General features: G+C 41.5%; 1 pseudogene across 1 annotated transcript; it reads left to right on the top strand.

Moving 5' to 3' along the window:
• The first annotated feature begins 13449 nt into the window (after positions 1-13449).
• LOC311242126 (thyroxine 5-deiodinase-like) lies at positions 13450-16784 on the top strand (annotated as a pseudogene). The gene is made up of 2 exons: positions 13450-13559; positions 15990-16784. The product of its transcript is annotated as a thyroxine 5-deiodinase-like (transcript).
• The last annotated feature ends 823 nt before the right edge of the window (positions 16785-17607 follow it).

Below are 17607 nucleotides of genomic sequence, written 5' to 3'. Positions count from 1 at the left end.
CTAGGAGCGTTGCCTGTTGCTAGGAGCGTTACCTGGTGCTAGGAGTGTTGCCTGTTGCTAGGAGCGTTGCCTGGCTACATTGACCCAAATAGTTGATTGGTTGATCACCACTGAAGTTGATGATACACAGGCAGCAAAACTTACAAGACAATGAAGATGTTTCTCAGACATGATGATACATGGTGGTTTATAAAGGGCATCAGCATGACTCAACACTGGTGTTTATTACACTCGGATACATTCTGCTGTAGATGTATTACATAGTAACTAGTTACCCAGAGACATTCTGCTGTAGACTTATTACATAGTAACTAGTTACCCAGAGACATTCTGCTGTAGACTTATTACATAGTAAGTATAGTTACTTGCTGTAGATTTATGACATAGTAACTTCTTACTCAGATACATTTTGATTTTGCCTTTAGTTGCTGTTAGGCACATTGCCCGGGCATGTGATTATCAAAAATCACTATCTTGGAAGATCAATCACAAATAGTGTTGTTTTTCATCTCCTGTTTAGGTTGTTAGGCGTCAGGTGTTTTTAGCATTTGAATGTTAAAGGAAATCGACTCGATGTGAAGGGAATTGATCTGAACACGTCAACAAACTGTTTTAGCTTGTTTTTTTTTACTTGTTTTTGATTGTAATTTTTTTAATACTATGTGCCATTCAATTAAATATATTAAAATAAAATAAAATATATTCTATTGAAGAACTGATTCTTTTTTTGTATAGATAGTCATCACTGCTTTATTAGTAGAGAGAGATTGTGTTCCTAAAATATATTGTGATTATTTTAGCAGGCATTGTGGTTGAGATATTAAATTAAATTAAATTTGATTAGTTTCAAATGTATTGTCATCGTACAGCACAGGTACAGTACAAATAAAATAACTTTGCATCTAACCAGAGTGCAAATGTAACAGTAAAGAGCATCAACAATATACAAATGATTAAATGTGATATATATAACAAACTACTAGTAATACGTGCTAAACAGTGACGCATATATAAAAAGTGAAAGGGGTATAAATATACTATGGTAGTCGCCATGCTGGCCAGTGGTATAACTAGTAAACGTAGTTATGGGATATATACAGATATAGATATAATATACAGGGATATATGCAGATGTATCCAACGGTTATATACATATATATATAAAGTATAATAGTTATTGTACATGGCTATCATGTACAGATTAGTGCTGTCAATAGATTAAAAAAAATTTAATCTCACAATTTTCTGTAATTAATCTAGATTAAAAATAGCATGTTTCTACATAAAACTGAAGCTTGTAACAGATATTTACTTGAGTAGAATCATGGAATTAATGTAAAATCAACACAAAGAAAGTATATTTAGATTCAAATACTATTTTAATAGCTTTCTTTGAATAGTTTCTCTCCTGTGAAATACAAATGTTCAACAAAACTGCGGGCCGGGGCTCCACTCCACTGGTCAAATTACTTACTCGTGAGTAGTCAAGTCAAGTCAAGAGTTTTAATTGTCACGGCATACAGGTATACAATGAAATGCGGCTGGTCTTGCCCGCGACGATGTGCAATACAGTGGTACAACATATAATAGAATCCAATAAAATACAGTGGTACAACATATTAATAGAATCCAATAAAACAGTGCAATAAACAGGTACATGGTGTGCCATCTCTGTATCTGTACATTAGTATTTACAGAGCATATAGGACATGCTAGGTAGCTTTAGTAGTGCAATACACTGTTCCTGATGCTATACTACTTTAAGTGGCCTTTCCTCTGGCCATAAGTGTGCGTGTGTGCGGCATGAGTGTTAAAGTGGCTGCTAGTGTGTGAGCGTGCTCAGCGTGCGTGTCGTGTATGTGCTTGTGTGTGGATAGTTCAGTTTCTGTGTCTCTCAATGTTCATTGTTCAAGGCTCTGATGGCCTGGGGGAAGAAGCTTAGCCTAAGCCTCTCCGTCCTAGTAGCTGGAGTTCGCAGGCGTCTGCCTGACCTCAGCAGCTGGAACAGGCTGTTATTGGGGTGGTGGGGGTCTTTCATTATCCTGCAGGCTCTGGATTTGCACCTCTTGTTGTATAGAGCCTGCAGGGGAGGTAGCGCAATACCCGTGGTACGCTCGGCTGAGCGCACCACTCTCTGTAGGGCCTTCTTGTCCTGTGCCGTGCTGTTCCCATACCAGGCAGTGATGTTTCCGGTCAAGATGCTCTCTACAGCTCCTGAGTAGAAGGACTGGAGTATCTTCCCCGATACTCTGAACTTCCTTAACTGTCTCAGGTGGTAGAGGCGCTGCTTCGCTTTCTTTACTACTGTGTCTATGTGTGTTGACCATGTCAGGTCCTCTGAGATGTGGACCCCCAGGTACTTGAAGCTGCTCACCCTGTCCACGGTAGCCCCGTTAATCGTCAGTGGTGTGTGTGTCTCCTGCTGTCCTCTCCTATAATCCACGATCAGCTCCTTGGTTTTACCAATGTTCAGGAGCAGGCTGTTGTCCTGGCACCAACGTTCCAGTACCTCAACCTCCTCTCGGTAGGCCTTCTCGTCGTTGTCCGAGATCAGCCCCACCACCACCGTGTCGTCGGCGAACTTCACAATGGAGTTGGAGCTGAACTTGGCCGCACAGTCGTGTGTGTAGAGTGAGTACAGCAGGGGGCTTAGAACACAGCCCTGGGGGGACCCGATGCTCAGGGTGATGGTGTTGGAGGTCTGACCCCCCACCCTGACCGCCTGGGGTCTTTCACTCAGAAAGTCCAGATCTACCTATTGAAGCGTTGAGAGAAAAAGACAGCCAAGATTGTACTTTAAAACTAAATGACTTTTATTTGCCTGTATTCTAATTACATGCAATGCTTTGGTCCAACATTAAAACGTCAAAGTAGAACTATTATGTACTTTCTCAGTCAGTGCGAAGTGCAGTCATCTTATGCAGCATCACTTTTCACATCAAAACAAAAGTAGAACTGTAATGTGGACTTTCTCATATTATTAACATTGACAAACATATTTACAATTAGCATTTTATAAAGTAGAACTGTAATGTGTACTTTCTCAGTCAGTGCTAAGTGCAGCATCACTTTTCACATCAAAACAAAAGTAGAACTGTAATGTGTACTTTCTCAGTCAGTGCTAAGTGCAGCATCACTTTTCACATCAAAACAAACGTAGAACTGTAATGTGGACTCTCAGGGTAAGATCTAAATTTTATTTATTTTTTTCAGGGAAAGATCTACAGGGAAGGTCTCAGAGATCGACCAGTCGATCAAGATCGACGGGTTGGTGACCACTGCTCTAGAAGGTTCTAGGTTCCAGAATGCCCTATTATGACAAATACGACGGTTCAATGACTTTATCTAAATCCGATCAATATTAAACATTCATGTAATACAATAACCGAAATATATATAGCTTTGGCTCACAGATAAATCATAACATTCCCATAAATCATATCCTTCTATTTGAAATAATAATAATAACCAAAACACTCATATGGCCTTTACAAAAACCATCAACATTGACTCAGCTAACCTCTTTCCGCTGCGCTAAGATTGAAGATTTTTCACTCCATAGATTAATCTAGATTAATTCATTTTAATGCTTTAATAAATTTAAATTAATCTCCAGAGTTAAAGCATTCATTTTGACAGCCTTAGTACAGATATAACCAAGTATCATGTTTGACGGTCTAGTCTTACATAATTACCTCTACATTTGATTGTTATCAGAGATAACCGATAACTAATAATTTAATGTAAATTAAAGTGTAACAGAAGTGTGTTTTTAGATAATCCTCCTCAGCCCAGGTGAGAGGAGCTAGTGTTCTCATACTGGTCTGTACTGTAAACACATTCTCTCTCTCTCTCTCTCTCTCTCTCTCTCTCTCTCTCTCTCTCTCTCTCTCTCTCTCTCTCTCTCTGTCGCTCCATCTCTCTCTCTCTCTCTCTCTCTCTCTCTCTCTCTCTCTCTCTCTCTCTCTCTCTCTCTCTCTCTCTCTCTCACACACACACACATACACACACACACACACACACACACACACACACACACACACACACACACACACACACACACACACACACACAGACCTGCCATTGAGTATCTCTCCCCACCCAACAAGCCTGCTATACCAGTGACTAACAGAGACACTATTATAAGTATGTGTGAGTGTTTGCAACTCGGCGATTCCAGTCTATTAATAACATAACATCTTCATGGGAGTGATGGAGACCTGAGGTTTCAGGCTTGTGATGAGGAGGTTGCCTGTTAATCTCCCCTCACCCACAGTAACTACTGTTGACATTGTATCAAACATAATGAGTTCCATAGGTGAATGAATGAAAAACTTTATTTAACAGATTGCAGAATGGGTACAATACAGTACGGCTCAATACACACAATTGTTAAGGGGATGCAGACCAGAGAAAGACTTTCGTCTTGTTTACATCAGGGTCCCCCATTTTCAATTCATATCGACATTTATGACATACACAACATACATGACATTTATGGCATAGGGACATACAGGTATAGTACTGATACATTTGTGACATATACAGTATTCAAATATACAGTACTGTTACCCATAGATCCTGACAGAGTATACATATGATGGGGAGGGGACTGTACATTAAGAGGGGGTGGGTCTTAGGAGGTCTTGTGTTACGGTAGTTACCAGGTACTGATCTATGAAACTCATGTTTGATACGATAATATGATTGACAACCATAGAGAATCCTCAGTAGAACATAACAGGACACATCTGATTATACTGTGAGCTTCCTGTTTTAGAAAATTACATCATGGTCGTTTGAAGCTAAAACACTTGACGCATTGGATTGTACTGGAGCCTGGTGAGAGGATGCAGCACAGTGCTAAGTTCCTCAATACTAAAGAGATCAGTGCAATGATGGCCTGTACTATAGTCAACATCATGGGTTGGGTACCGAACTTTAAGGGTACTGACAAAATCACATCGGTACTACAGAGTACCGATTCATGCTAGATCAATCGGTACCAAATTTCGGTACATTTACATGTTTAGTATAATAGTGTAATATAGACGAGAGGGAGCCTTTTCCCACAAATATATATATTACTGTCCCATCTCTTGGATCTTTGGGAAGACCAGACAAGGTCAGAGAAGTTTGATCATATTTACTGAGAATGGCCAGATAATGTTGATATTTAAACATTTAAAAACATAATACATGGTCATGCAATTATTTTGTGTGTATTACAACAATAAATAACAAAATGTTGAAATTGAGAAATATATATTTTTCAGAGTTAAATACCGAAGAAAGGTACTGTTGGGTACCGATACCAAATTCCAGGAACTGGTACAGGTACCGGTATTGGTTCAAATGTGAACGGTACCCAACTCTAATGCCAGACAATGTTTAAATCGAGCCTGGGTTCAGTACTAGTTAACATCACAATGTTTAAATAGAGCCTGGGTTCAGTACTAGTTAACATCACAATGTTTAAATAGAGCCTGGGTTCAGTACTAGTTAACATCACAATGTTTAAATAGAGCCTGGGTTCAGTACTAGTTAACATTATGCTAGATAATGTTTAAATAGAGCCTGGGTTCAGTACTAGTTAACATCACAATGTTTAAATAGAGCCTGGGTTCAGTACTAGTTAACATCACAATGTTTAAATAGAGCCTGGGTTCAGTACTAGTTAACATCACAATGTTTAAATAGAGCCTGGGTTCAGTACTAGTTAACATCACAATGTTTAAATGGAGCCTGGGTTCAGTACTAGTTAACATCACAATGTTTAAATGGAGCCTGGGTTCAGTACTAGTTAACATCACAATGTTTAAATAGAGCCTGGGTTCAGTACTAGTTAACATCACAATGTTTAAACTGCCTGTGTTGTTTTTACTACCTGTACCACCCCCCCCCCCCCTTCCCCCATGCTGCTATGATGCCTGCATTTCCCCAAGGGGATCAATAAAGGAATATCTTATCTTATCTTATCTTATTTGTCAAGTTAACCTTTTTAACGAGAGATTATTTCAGGGCTTGCCAACGCTCACTGACTGCAGTGACTGCCTGATAGAGCCTGGGTTCAGTACTAGTTAACATCATGCTAGATAATGTTTAAATAGAGCCTGGGTTCAGTACTAGTTAACATCACAATGTTTAAATAGAGCCTGGGTTCAGTACTAGTTAACATCACAATGTTTAAATAGAGCCTGGGTTCAGTACTAGTTAACATCACAATGTTTAAATAGAGCCTGGGTTCAGTACTAGTTAACATCATGCTAGATAATGTTTAAATAGAGCCTGGGTTCAGTACTAGTTAACATCACAATGTTTAAATAGAGCCTGGGTTCAGTACTAGTTAACATCACAATGTTTAAATAGAGCCTGGGTTCAGTACTAGTTAACATCATGCTAGATAATGTTTAAATAGAGCCTGGGTTCAGTACTAGTTAACATCACAATGTTTAAATAGAGCCTGGGTTCAGTACTAGTTAACATCACAATGTTTAAATGGAGCCTGGGTTCAGTACTAGTTAACATCACAATGTTTAAATGGAGCCTGGGTTCAGTACTAGTTAACATCACAATGTTTAAATAGAGCCTGGGTTCAGTACTAGTTAACATCACAATGTTTAAACTGCCTGTGTTGTTTTTACTACCTGTACCATCCCCCCCCCCCCCCTTCCCCCATGCTGCTATGATGCCTGCATTTCCCCAAGGGGATCAATAAAGGAATATCTTATCTTATCTTATCTTATTTGTCAAGTTAACCTTTTTAACGAGAGATTATTTCAGGGCTTGCCAACGCTCACTGACTACAGTGACTGGATGCTTTCATAAAATTGCAACTAAGGCATTTGCATATCCTCTCAATCAAATTAAGAAAAAATGCATTTGTTCAACTCACAACTTTATTCTGTTTAACAACATTCTGTTTAAAAATACAATAAAATGCAATCAATATACAGAGAATAATAACAAAAACAAATAAAACCTTTTCCATAGAACAATCATTGGTTCAGGTCATATACTTCAAAAAATGCTTTAAATACCAAAAAATAACTCAAACAATCAGGTCTGCATCCCCTTAACAATTGTGTGTATTGAGCCGTACTGTATTGTACCCATTCTGCAATCTGTTAAATAAAGTTTTCATTCATTCATTCATTCATTCATTCATTCATTCATTCATTCATTCATTCATTCATTCATTCATTCATGTATAAAACATGCTTAGACCTGTAGAACCCCCCACCCCACAACACGCATTTACACACACCAGTGTTTTAGACACACTTCTTTGTGTATTTAGCCCAGATCTCAGCTGAAACACTAAAATAACGTGCAGAGGATGTGACAGGTAGTGGCTCCGGGATGACACATTTGATGTCGTCCAAGTAATACCACACTTTCTCTCCATCGAACCTCCGAGATGGAATGTAGAATTTGTTCTCTCCAGCACAATTCATCGTGTCAACCTCATATTGATCATCCACAATCTGTAAAGGACATAGGTAAAAGAAAAAGTACAAAACAGGACTCAGGATTTACCATTAACAAGTAACCTAGTGTCCATATCTAAAACTAGTTCTACATATACCGGTGTGATGGTGCCAGGGAACAACTCTGCATCATACTCCACAAGGACCCACTTTCCCACTTCCAAAACTGGTCCTGGCTCTGCATTCTCCGTATCTGACTCGACATTCGCTCCTATGAAGGAGCACTCTTTTGGGAGAAAGCATCCGCATGCACTGCCGCAAAAGCAGGATACGCTGCGGGTCTGGATTACCCCTGGTTTTGTAGATGTCAGCTATAAGCAGAAATTAAATAATAAATTTATTAAAAAAGCATATGAATCAATCAAGTTAAGCCAACTTATGACAATTAATTAATTAATTAAAACACTCTTAACAGGAGCACTCATTCAAGGGTACTACGACTATGCTTGCACCTCATGGTACCAAAGCACCTCAAAGGCACTAAAAACCAAATTACAAACATTACAAAACAAACTGGTCAGACTACTACTTGACCTCACCCCTGCCCACTTTGACAACCTAGGATGGCTTAGAGTAGACGACAGAGTACAGCAACTTGCAATGGGCCTGGTCTACAAGATACACTGACTACACCACTAAGGTACCCATGTACATGTCAAAATACTTCCCAAAGGTCAGTGAATACCACGACCACAACACCAGAGGGAGTTCCACAAATCATGTTCAACCCTGTTACGTATTACTTTCACATGGTGGAGGGATACTTACTGTCTGTGGTGCATATTCACATTGTGGTTAAGTGTGCTGTCACTAATTGGTGGTTTAATTGATACACACTTCTGTTGTCATTTCCATGTGTTTAAAATGGCCGCTTCTTGTATTTGTCACAGGTGTGGTGATTGAGGCACCACGCCCTATGTAAGCAGGCCAGAGTGCAGTCTGCAGGTGTCGCTCATCACTTGGTCTCCAGAACCTCACCAGAAGTGCTCCTTCATCTGTGCTCTGAGACCTTTCCACCCTTTTGGCAATTTTTGCTGTGCTATTTTTGACCATGTGCTTTGCTTCATTTATATCCTGAACTATGGAGTCTGGAGCACCCAGCTCCCCTATTATTTTGTTCTATTAGTAAATTGCTGTGTAAATAAATAGTTATTTTTGATACACTTTTGTCCAGTGTCCTGTGTCCACCACGTCGCATTCAAGGCCTTGACAAGCCATATTGTAGGCTTGAATGTAACAAACCCAGATTCGGCACAAACAAGGGTTTAAACACGTTTCGCAATTATGCCACATCAATGTGGAATGCCCTACCCACAGCCGTAAAACAATTTGAATCCCTACCCACCTTCAAAACCGTTCTCAAAAGCACTTACAGGAGGCTGCAATTTGAAACTGGCTCCCTTAAATGTCCAAACCCTCCCATCCCATCCCACCCCGTCCCCCCCACCCACCACCTCCCAATGTACAGTCTCCTTCCCCTCGTATGTATATATTTTTGTTTAACAGTACTGTATATTTGCATATTGTGTATGTCACAATTGTAACAGTATATCTGTATGTCATGTATGTCATAAATGCCATGATATATCTATCTGTATGTTGTGTATGTCATAAATGTCATTATTAATTGAAAATGGGGGACCCTGATGTAAACAAGACGAAAGTCTTTCTCTGGTCTGCATCCCCTTATCCCCTTAACAATTGTGTGTATTGAGCTGTACTGTATTGTACCCATTCTACAATCTATTGTGTTCAATCAATCAATCAAACTTGTTCAACCTCATGTCACATTGACTTACCTGGTGAATCTTCATAGTCCCGGGCACTGTATTCAGGGATGGAGGAATCAAATCCTGGGCCGAAATGATCTCATCCTCTGTTACCATGTATAGCCTTACAGATGAGTGTGTTGCCAGTTGCTCATGCAGTGTGTTGGTGTCTGGGATGCTAGTTCCATAAGCAACAAGCCGGTCTGCTAGGTTCTTGAGTGCACCCCCTACCCCATCAGGGGCACCCTTGCCATGAGATGCCTCTGAGAAGTTCCAGGTGACATATTCAAACCCTCTCATGAAAGGCACTGTCAAGGCCGGATAGAACACTGTCTTGTTGCGGTACTGGGAGGTGGGTCCATCCGAAATAAAATGGATGTGCTTCACTTCTGGATGTTCCTCCCGGATGGACTTGAGCACTGGATTAAGATGAGCCCACGTTGCAACAGCATCATGCTTTAGGGACGCTGACAGAGAGGCAAAAGACTCCACACGTCCCCCACTCAGGTATTTGACCCCAGTATGAAGCGTCACTTGCTGGTTCCCGCCACCAAAGTGGGTGTCTTTCACTTCCCTGGTGTACTTACAGCTATAGTCAGGGGTGTAGCTCCAGATTCTGGGCCCCATGAAAGAATGTATTAGTAGGCCCCCGGTGAATGCGAGCGCGCGTAAGCGCGCAAGCGGAATTTTTTTTGGCAATTTTTTTATTGATGAAAACGCATAATATGGTTTTTACCTATACATTCGGATCAGCAGTTCAGCACCTGCACTGTTGGTGGGTGAGCCTAGTAAAGGATGTCGCATTGCGTTCATCTTCAATGAATGGACCAATGCAATAGTCTACCAAAGCCCCCCCTCTCTCTATATATATCTCACACACACACACACACACACACACACACACATACACACACACACACACACACACACACACACACACACACACACTTCAGAAACAAACATAGTATCAATGAGAGCATCAATAATACACCTGAGTGATGTCTTGTAAATTTTTTTTTTTTTTTTTTTTTTGAGGCCCCCCTCAGTGCTGGGCCCTTGGAATCATCCTAACCTACCCCCCCCCCCCAGCTACGCCCCTGGCTATAGTTAGTGTGGGTGACCCACACTATTGTAATCTATATTATTTATTTATTTATTTATTTATTCCCCCGATTTTTGTCCAGTAACTCCTGCCAGAGCTTTTTTCGGTCCAACTCGAGTTGCTATTACTTTTTGGAAAGTTTCACCGCACCGTTTGGCTACAAATCGACTTTAAACGGGAACTTTTGGTCCATAAAGAATGAATGGCAGACCATTCTAGAACATTTGTGATGTCACAGTATGATGTCATAATAGAACATTCTAGAACATTTGTGATGTCATAGTATGATGTCATATTTGAACATTCTAGAACATTTGTTAATATCGCAGTATGATGTCATAATAGAACATTCTAGAACATTAGTGTCACCCACACCAATTACAAGTGTGGTTCAGTCAACTCTACGACAAGCGGTTCAAAAGATACAAAGAGGGGGCGCGGCCTAAGGATCACATTCTGAAGGGGAGGAGCCGAACCATGGGGGCGTGGTCAACATAGACCAATAAAAGATGATATCCCTACTGATTATGATGTCATAATAGAACATTCTAGAACATTTGTGTTCTATATATATAGAACAATTAAAAAAAAATCTCAGAAGATTCACGACTGACAGACTGAAGCCTGCATTGCTCAAACAAGATGCCTAAGGTGTGTCCACAACGGCTAGCTAGCTGTTCTACTTGAATACTGAATGTTAATATTGAATCAGACACTATTGAATACTGAATGTTAATATTGAATCAGACAATATTGAATACTGAATGAAAAAAGACTCATTTAATCAGATGAATCACTTTATTTGAGGATATAAAAGAAAATTATATATATATATATTTTTTTTTTATTAAAAACGAAGGTTTGAACGTCCGTTCGAAAAACCCTGACGAACTTTGAATCCCAAAAACAGGCTTCGGGGACAGCCTTACCAAACAGTATTATTTATATTATTCAAATGGAACGCAAACATGTTCCGTTGTGATGTCACAGTATGATGTCATAATCAAACATTCTAGAACATTTGTGAAAATGGGTAGCAGTGAAGAGTTTGTGGTCTTGTTGAGATTAAAAAGTCAGGCAGGGGCGGACACAGCTGGATTTAGCGCACTGAATCCAATAAAGCTAGCAGAAAGTTTGGATGTACAGATAGGACAAGGATATGAGACAAAAATATTGTCAAACGGCGTACTGAGAGTATGTTGCAAGGATTCAGAACAGTTCAAAGCAGCTGGGAAGTTGACAACGGTGATGAAGGTGGGGGTGGAGACAATTATCCCTAGAGAGAGACAGCAGGGGCTAAAAGGAGTCATTTATGGGGTTTGCGGTGAGTTGTCCGAGGAGGACATTAAGGGTCATATCAAGGGAGGAAAGGTCATTGGTGTCTATAGATTCAAGGCAAGGGAGGGGAGCTCAGGAGCGCCAGTAGTGGTAACATTTGCAGACGCTGTGTTACCAGTCAGGGTGTATATAGGGAGCATGTCGTACGGCGTGAGAGAGTATGTAAGACCACCGCTGCGCAGCCTGCGCTGCTATAAGTGCCAGAGGTTCGGGCATATTGCAGGGGCTTGCAGGGCGAAACAGAGGTGTGCGAAGTGTGGCGATGATCATGAGATCCAGGCGTGCAAGGCAGAGGTTCCCAAATGCTGTAACTGTGGAGGGGAACACCATGTAGCGTTTCGTGGGTGTGCACATGTTGCTCAGGCCAAGGAAGTGCAAACTGTGAGGGATCAGAACAAGGTGTCATATGCCGAGGCAGTTAAGTCAGTTGCGACTGCGAGAGAGAAGGAAAGGAGACAGGGGGTGAACAGGGTGCAGCAGGGGAGTCAGCAATCTGTTCCAACTCTGCCAGCCGCGCCTCCTATTATACCCGCCGCTCCTCGGTCTGGACCTGGTCTGCCAGCCGCGTCTCAGGCTGATGTGGTGATAATGACCAAGTCAGCGTTTCTGGCTTTCATGGTAGAGGTGCTGGTGAGAGTGAAGGACAGTGACACAAAGTCTGACGCCTGCCGAGCGGTGGCTGATGCAGCTGGGAGGTTTTTGGGGGTAGGGATAAGTGGAGAAGAAATCCATACTGTACTAAAGGAGAGTGAGGTGCAAAGTGGGGGTGAACAGCAGCCAGGCAAGAGTGGTGCACTAGGGGCAAAGGAGAATGAGAAGAAATGTGGGGGTGAACAGCAGATATGCAGGAGTGGTGCACTAGGGGCAAAGGAGAAGGAGAAGAAGGAGAATGAGAAGAAAAGTGGGGGTGAACAGTGGTGTGCACTAGGGGCAAAGGAGAATGAGAAGAAAAGTGGGCAGATAGGCAAGAGTGGGCAGCGGAAGGAGCGGCCAGGAGGCAGGAGGGGGCGGACAACAGACAGGGAGAGTGAGGGGGCCAGCAGCATGGAGGAAGAAGAAAGTGGATTAGATCACTGATGTTCTTTATTCTTCAGTGGAATGCCCGGAGCCTGATCGCTAATGGACAGGAGTTAAAAAGATTTGTGGAGGAAGTCATAGTGAAACCTGAGTTAATTTGCATTCAGGAGACGTGGCTGAAACCTTGCCTTGAGTTTGTTATTCCAGGATATGAGTGTTTAAGAAAAGACAGAGTTGATAGAAAAGGCGGAGGGTGTGCAACTTTCGTTAGAGAAGGGATCCAGTATAGGGCATTGGACATAACATCTAACCTTGAGTGTGTGGCAGTGGAAGTTTGGAGTAATCAGAGCCATAGTCCCATAACGGTGCTTAATTTATATAATCCGTGTAAACAACTTATTTTGTCTGAATTTGATGAAATTATGCAGAAGTCCCTGTAGCCTGTAGTGTAGGCAGTGCTGACATTTCTGCATGCTTCAGAGTTGTACCAGAGGATATAGCGTTAGTGTATTTATTAGTATTGGACAGGCAAGAGGAGCAGAGAAGAAGGAGAAAGTGTGTGTTGAAGAGGCCTAAATATGGCACACCACTAGTGTAGTATAAGAACTGAGGAGGGAAGAAATACGCCAAGAAAGAAGAAGAAGAAGAAGAGACCATCAAAAGAATTGCGGAGGGCAGTAATACGCCACGATGCGTCTACACTGCCGGAAATTCTAAAGAAGAAGAAGAAGAAGAAGAAGATCTCATTGTGCATCTTGAAACAGGACTAATCAGTCCTGTTCAGACAGATGGACTAAACAACACATAGACTGAAGCCTGCATTTCTCAAACAAGATGCCCAAGGTGAGTGTCCACAACGGCTAGCTAGCTGTCCGCGCGGGGAAATTGTGAAGGTGTGGGTGATGCCTGTGCACCGCCGGCCAACGGGAGGCCTATAGCTTATTGCCAGCGGAAGAGTGCTCCCGAGTGCTTCCGCGTTTTCCCTGATTGGCTGCGACACGCCCCGCGCCAGCGCGGCAGCCGCAGAGCGGAGCGGAGCGGCAGAGCTTGCGGCATTATGTAGCCGTAATCCCTGATGATTTTCATTCGACGCTTAGCTCACTTGCTATGCCGCCGTGCTGTGGATCCTGCGGTCCAAGTTCGATTCCCTTCAATTATTATTTTTTTTAACATGCATTCTTTCGCCGGTTAAGTTTAGGCATGTTAACTTTAAGCATTGTTTAGGAGTTGGTTATGGTTAAGGTTAGGCATTGTTTCGGAGTTGGTTGGTTAGAAGGGTTAAGTTTAGGCGCTGTTAAGGAGCTGGTTAAGGTTAGAGTTTGTCTTAGAGAATGGCAATATTCTTTTGGAGTTGGTTATGGTTAAGGTTAAGGTTAAGGTTAGGCATTGTTTCGGAGTTGCTTAAGGTTAGAAGGGTTAAGTTTAGGTGCTGTTAAGGAGCTGGTTAAGGTTAGAGTTTGTCTTAGAGAATGTCAATAGACAGCCTATTTCCGCACTGCCGCTCTCTCGCGCTGCCGCGGTCACATGGGCGTCGCAGCCAATCAGGGAAAACGCGGAAGCACGCGACGCACTCTTCCGCTGGCAATAAGCTACACGCCAACGGGAGAGGATCTATGAATTATTGAATAGATACACAAATGTTCTAGAATGTCTATTATGACATCATACTGTGACATCACAAATGGTCTAGAATGTTCTATTATGACATCATACTGTGACATCACAAATGTTTTAGAATGTGCTATTGTGACATCATACTGTGACATCACAAATGTTCTAGAATGTTCTGCCATGCATTCCTTATGACCAACATTTCTTGTTTAAAGTCGAACTTTCCAAAAAGTTATAGCAACTCGAGTTGGACCAAGCCGGGCGTTTTTTTTCTTTTTACTCCACTTTTTCTTGGGCAGGGTCTTGGGCTCTCTCCGGTGGGTGGCTCTCTTCTCAATGGTGCCTATCAAAGGTGCTGGTCCTTTTTTGTTTTTTCTTGTAGCCTTCTAAGCTGCTTCGTTAGGTTAGAGTATTTTCGGGACTGGATTTCCAGTTGATCTTTTGTCGCCCTCAGTTTTGACATCAGTGAGGTTATAGTTGCCTTCCTTTTTCTTCCTGCTTTGGGGGTGGAGGTCTGCTCTAGTGTTGGGCAGTTCAAAGGTGGCTCGGGAGGGCTTGGTACTACCTGGACATCCTGCATCCTCCTTTTTCTTCTTGCTTGGGGGGTGGACGTCTGCTCTGGTGTTGGGCAGTGTGATGGCAGTTCTGGAGGGCTTGGTGGTACCGGTAGGCCTCCCTCTTGCTCCGGTACCTGTGCAGCATCTGGCTCATTGATGGAGGGAGGGGTCAAATCCAAGATGGCATTCAGTGTTTTCTATTTAGCATAATGCCTGTTCGAATTTTAATGACAAAGTTATGTGATGTGTTACCAAATTCTCATTGCCGAAAGAGAAGTTCTCATTACCGAAACACCCATTAATTAAAATGTTGCGGTATATGAGAAGGATGAGAGGAGTTAGCATTTTTAGCTAACAATGGAGAAGCCATGATGACATCGGCAAAAAAATGTCATGGCACATGTTAGGAATGTATTAACCTTTGTATTGATCAAATATTGATGATAAAAACTTTTTTCAAACAAGTAATACTTCATGTTTCAGCAATGAGAATCAATTTTGTCGTGTACAAGGGCTGAAGCGGGAAGTTAGAACTTTTAAGTGTTAACCATTGAGGTGACTTCACTTACCTTGTAGCCATCTTCTAGCTTGTCTTCTTTGTGATGCATCATGGGACAATAAAACTTTATTTAAAAAAATACTGTAGTCTTAACAGGAAGGTGAAAACTGTTGCGGAGAATGAGAACTGCATCCATGGACATTATGTTTTCCACAAAAAAATCATTTTTTTTATGAATTGTATAATTCATCAGAATTTCCTTGATGACACAAATAAATAAACAATATTAATAAAGTTTTAGAGAAACATTTTGAGTTTATTAAATATAAAATTAAGTCAATGGTCCATAGAAATCAATGTGGACGCATTGCGCTAATGAGAATTTAATCACAAAATGTACTAAAATATTAAAATAATTAATTGTTATGAGTAAACAACTCATTGTACAAGAAAGAGCAAATTTTTATCTGTAATATTATGTTTTGTTTACTTGAATAAATGCTAACCTTTATTTAGAAAAGATCACGGCCATGGTAAATCATTGATTTCATGAGAATGACCCAACTGAGGTGACTGATAAACTACAATTGTCTCATCCCTCACCAGGCTGGGAGCGAGATGCGCGGTGTCCAAATGGTGCGGGCTCTGCTGCTGCTGCCGCGCTTCTTCTGGACGGCACTCATGCTGTGGCTCATGGATTTCCTGTGGATTAGGAAAAAAGTGCTGCTAAAAATGGGCAAGGAGGACGGTCCCGACGATCCGCCGCTGTGCGTGTCCGACGCCAACAAAATGTTTACCCTGGAGTCTCTCCGGTCCGTGTGGTACGGTCAAACAATAGACTTTTTCAAATCCGCGCACCTCGGGTACACGGCACCCAACACCGAGGTGATCCTCCTCCAGGCGCAGAGGAGGGTTCGGATTCTAGACTATATGAAAGGGAGAAGACCACTCATCCTGAACTTTGGTAGTTGCTCCTGACCACCGTTCATGGAGCGCTTAGCTGCATTTCACGGCGTCGCCAGCCAGTACGCAGACATCGCAGACTCTTTACTTGTATATATTGAAGAGGCGCATCCGACGGACGGGTGGGTGACCTCGGACGCTCCTCATCAGATCCGCAAACACCTCTGTTTGGAGGACAGACTGAAAGCCGCTCAGCTGTGGCTCTCAGTAGTGCCTGGGAGCAACGTTGTGGTGGATAATATGGACAACGACGCGTTGGAGGCGTATGGAGCCTATTCAGAGAGGCTTTACATTTTGAGGGACAAGAGGGTGGTGTATCAAGGGGGCAGGGGTCCAGAGTTCTACCGAATCTCCGAGCTTCGAGACTGGCTCGAGCAATTAAACAGGAGCGAAGGGAAAAAGAAAAAGAAGAAAAAAAATAAAGGAAAACAAAAATGATTCAATATTAAAAACGATTGAGTTGGACTGTTATATGTTGTTCTTGTCATATATTTTACTCTAGTGTTCTTGTGAAGTTCTGTTTTTAAAGGGTAAGACCAGGAAACCGATACTGATGTTCTGACACGGGAGTAGGATACTGTTGGCACGAGGTTTTCCTCAATGATCAATTGCCAAACCTTGTAAACGGTGGTATGTTTCATTGAACAAATGTTTTGTTTAATAAATGTGAGGTACACAACGATTGAATCACGTCTCTGCGATGGAACACAATGTGAAAGTTCTTCTTGTCTCTTGTTCTTCTTTAGTTGCAGTTATTTGCTTGCACTTCCACCATAAGCAATTCCACACTGCTAACCTGATCGATTGATTTAAATTCATTCATTCGTTCATTATTTATCAGTTGGTAATTTTTTTTGTTGATTTTGAGATTGTTATATTTTGCTTCCTAAACATGTCTTAAAAAAACGTCAATAACACACATTTAGTTGTTTATTTGACTTCATTTTGCCTTATTGCATCCATAAATGTGCACATATTTAATGGGGAAGTGCCTCATTTGCATATATAAACATAAAATTCAGAAAACTTGCAATATATTTTTTCTTAGTTTATATAACAAACTGGTAAAGTTTCATAGTGATATCTATTCAAATATGTTTGCCTCATTTGCATATTTAAACATACAATTTCAGAAAACTTGTAATACAAAAAAGTCTTGTCTTAATATAAGTAATCAACTGGGGAAGTTTCATTGTGATATCTTAAATCTTTTACCCTATTCACCTGTAGTGTCTCGCCGTAAGGAAAGTTGGCTGACCAA

This window comes from Notolepis coatsorum (assembly GCF_963971535.1).
Source record: "Notolepis coatsorum genome assembly, chromosome: 15".
NCBI lineage: Eukaryota > Metazoa > Chordata > Actinopteri > Aulopiformes > Paralepididae > Notolepis > Notolepis coatsorum.
The sequence above is the reverse complement of the archived record's forward strand: the minus strand, read 5'-3'. Positions and strand labels throughout refer to the sequence as shown.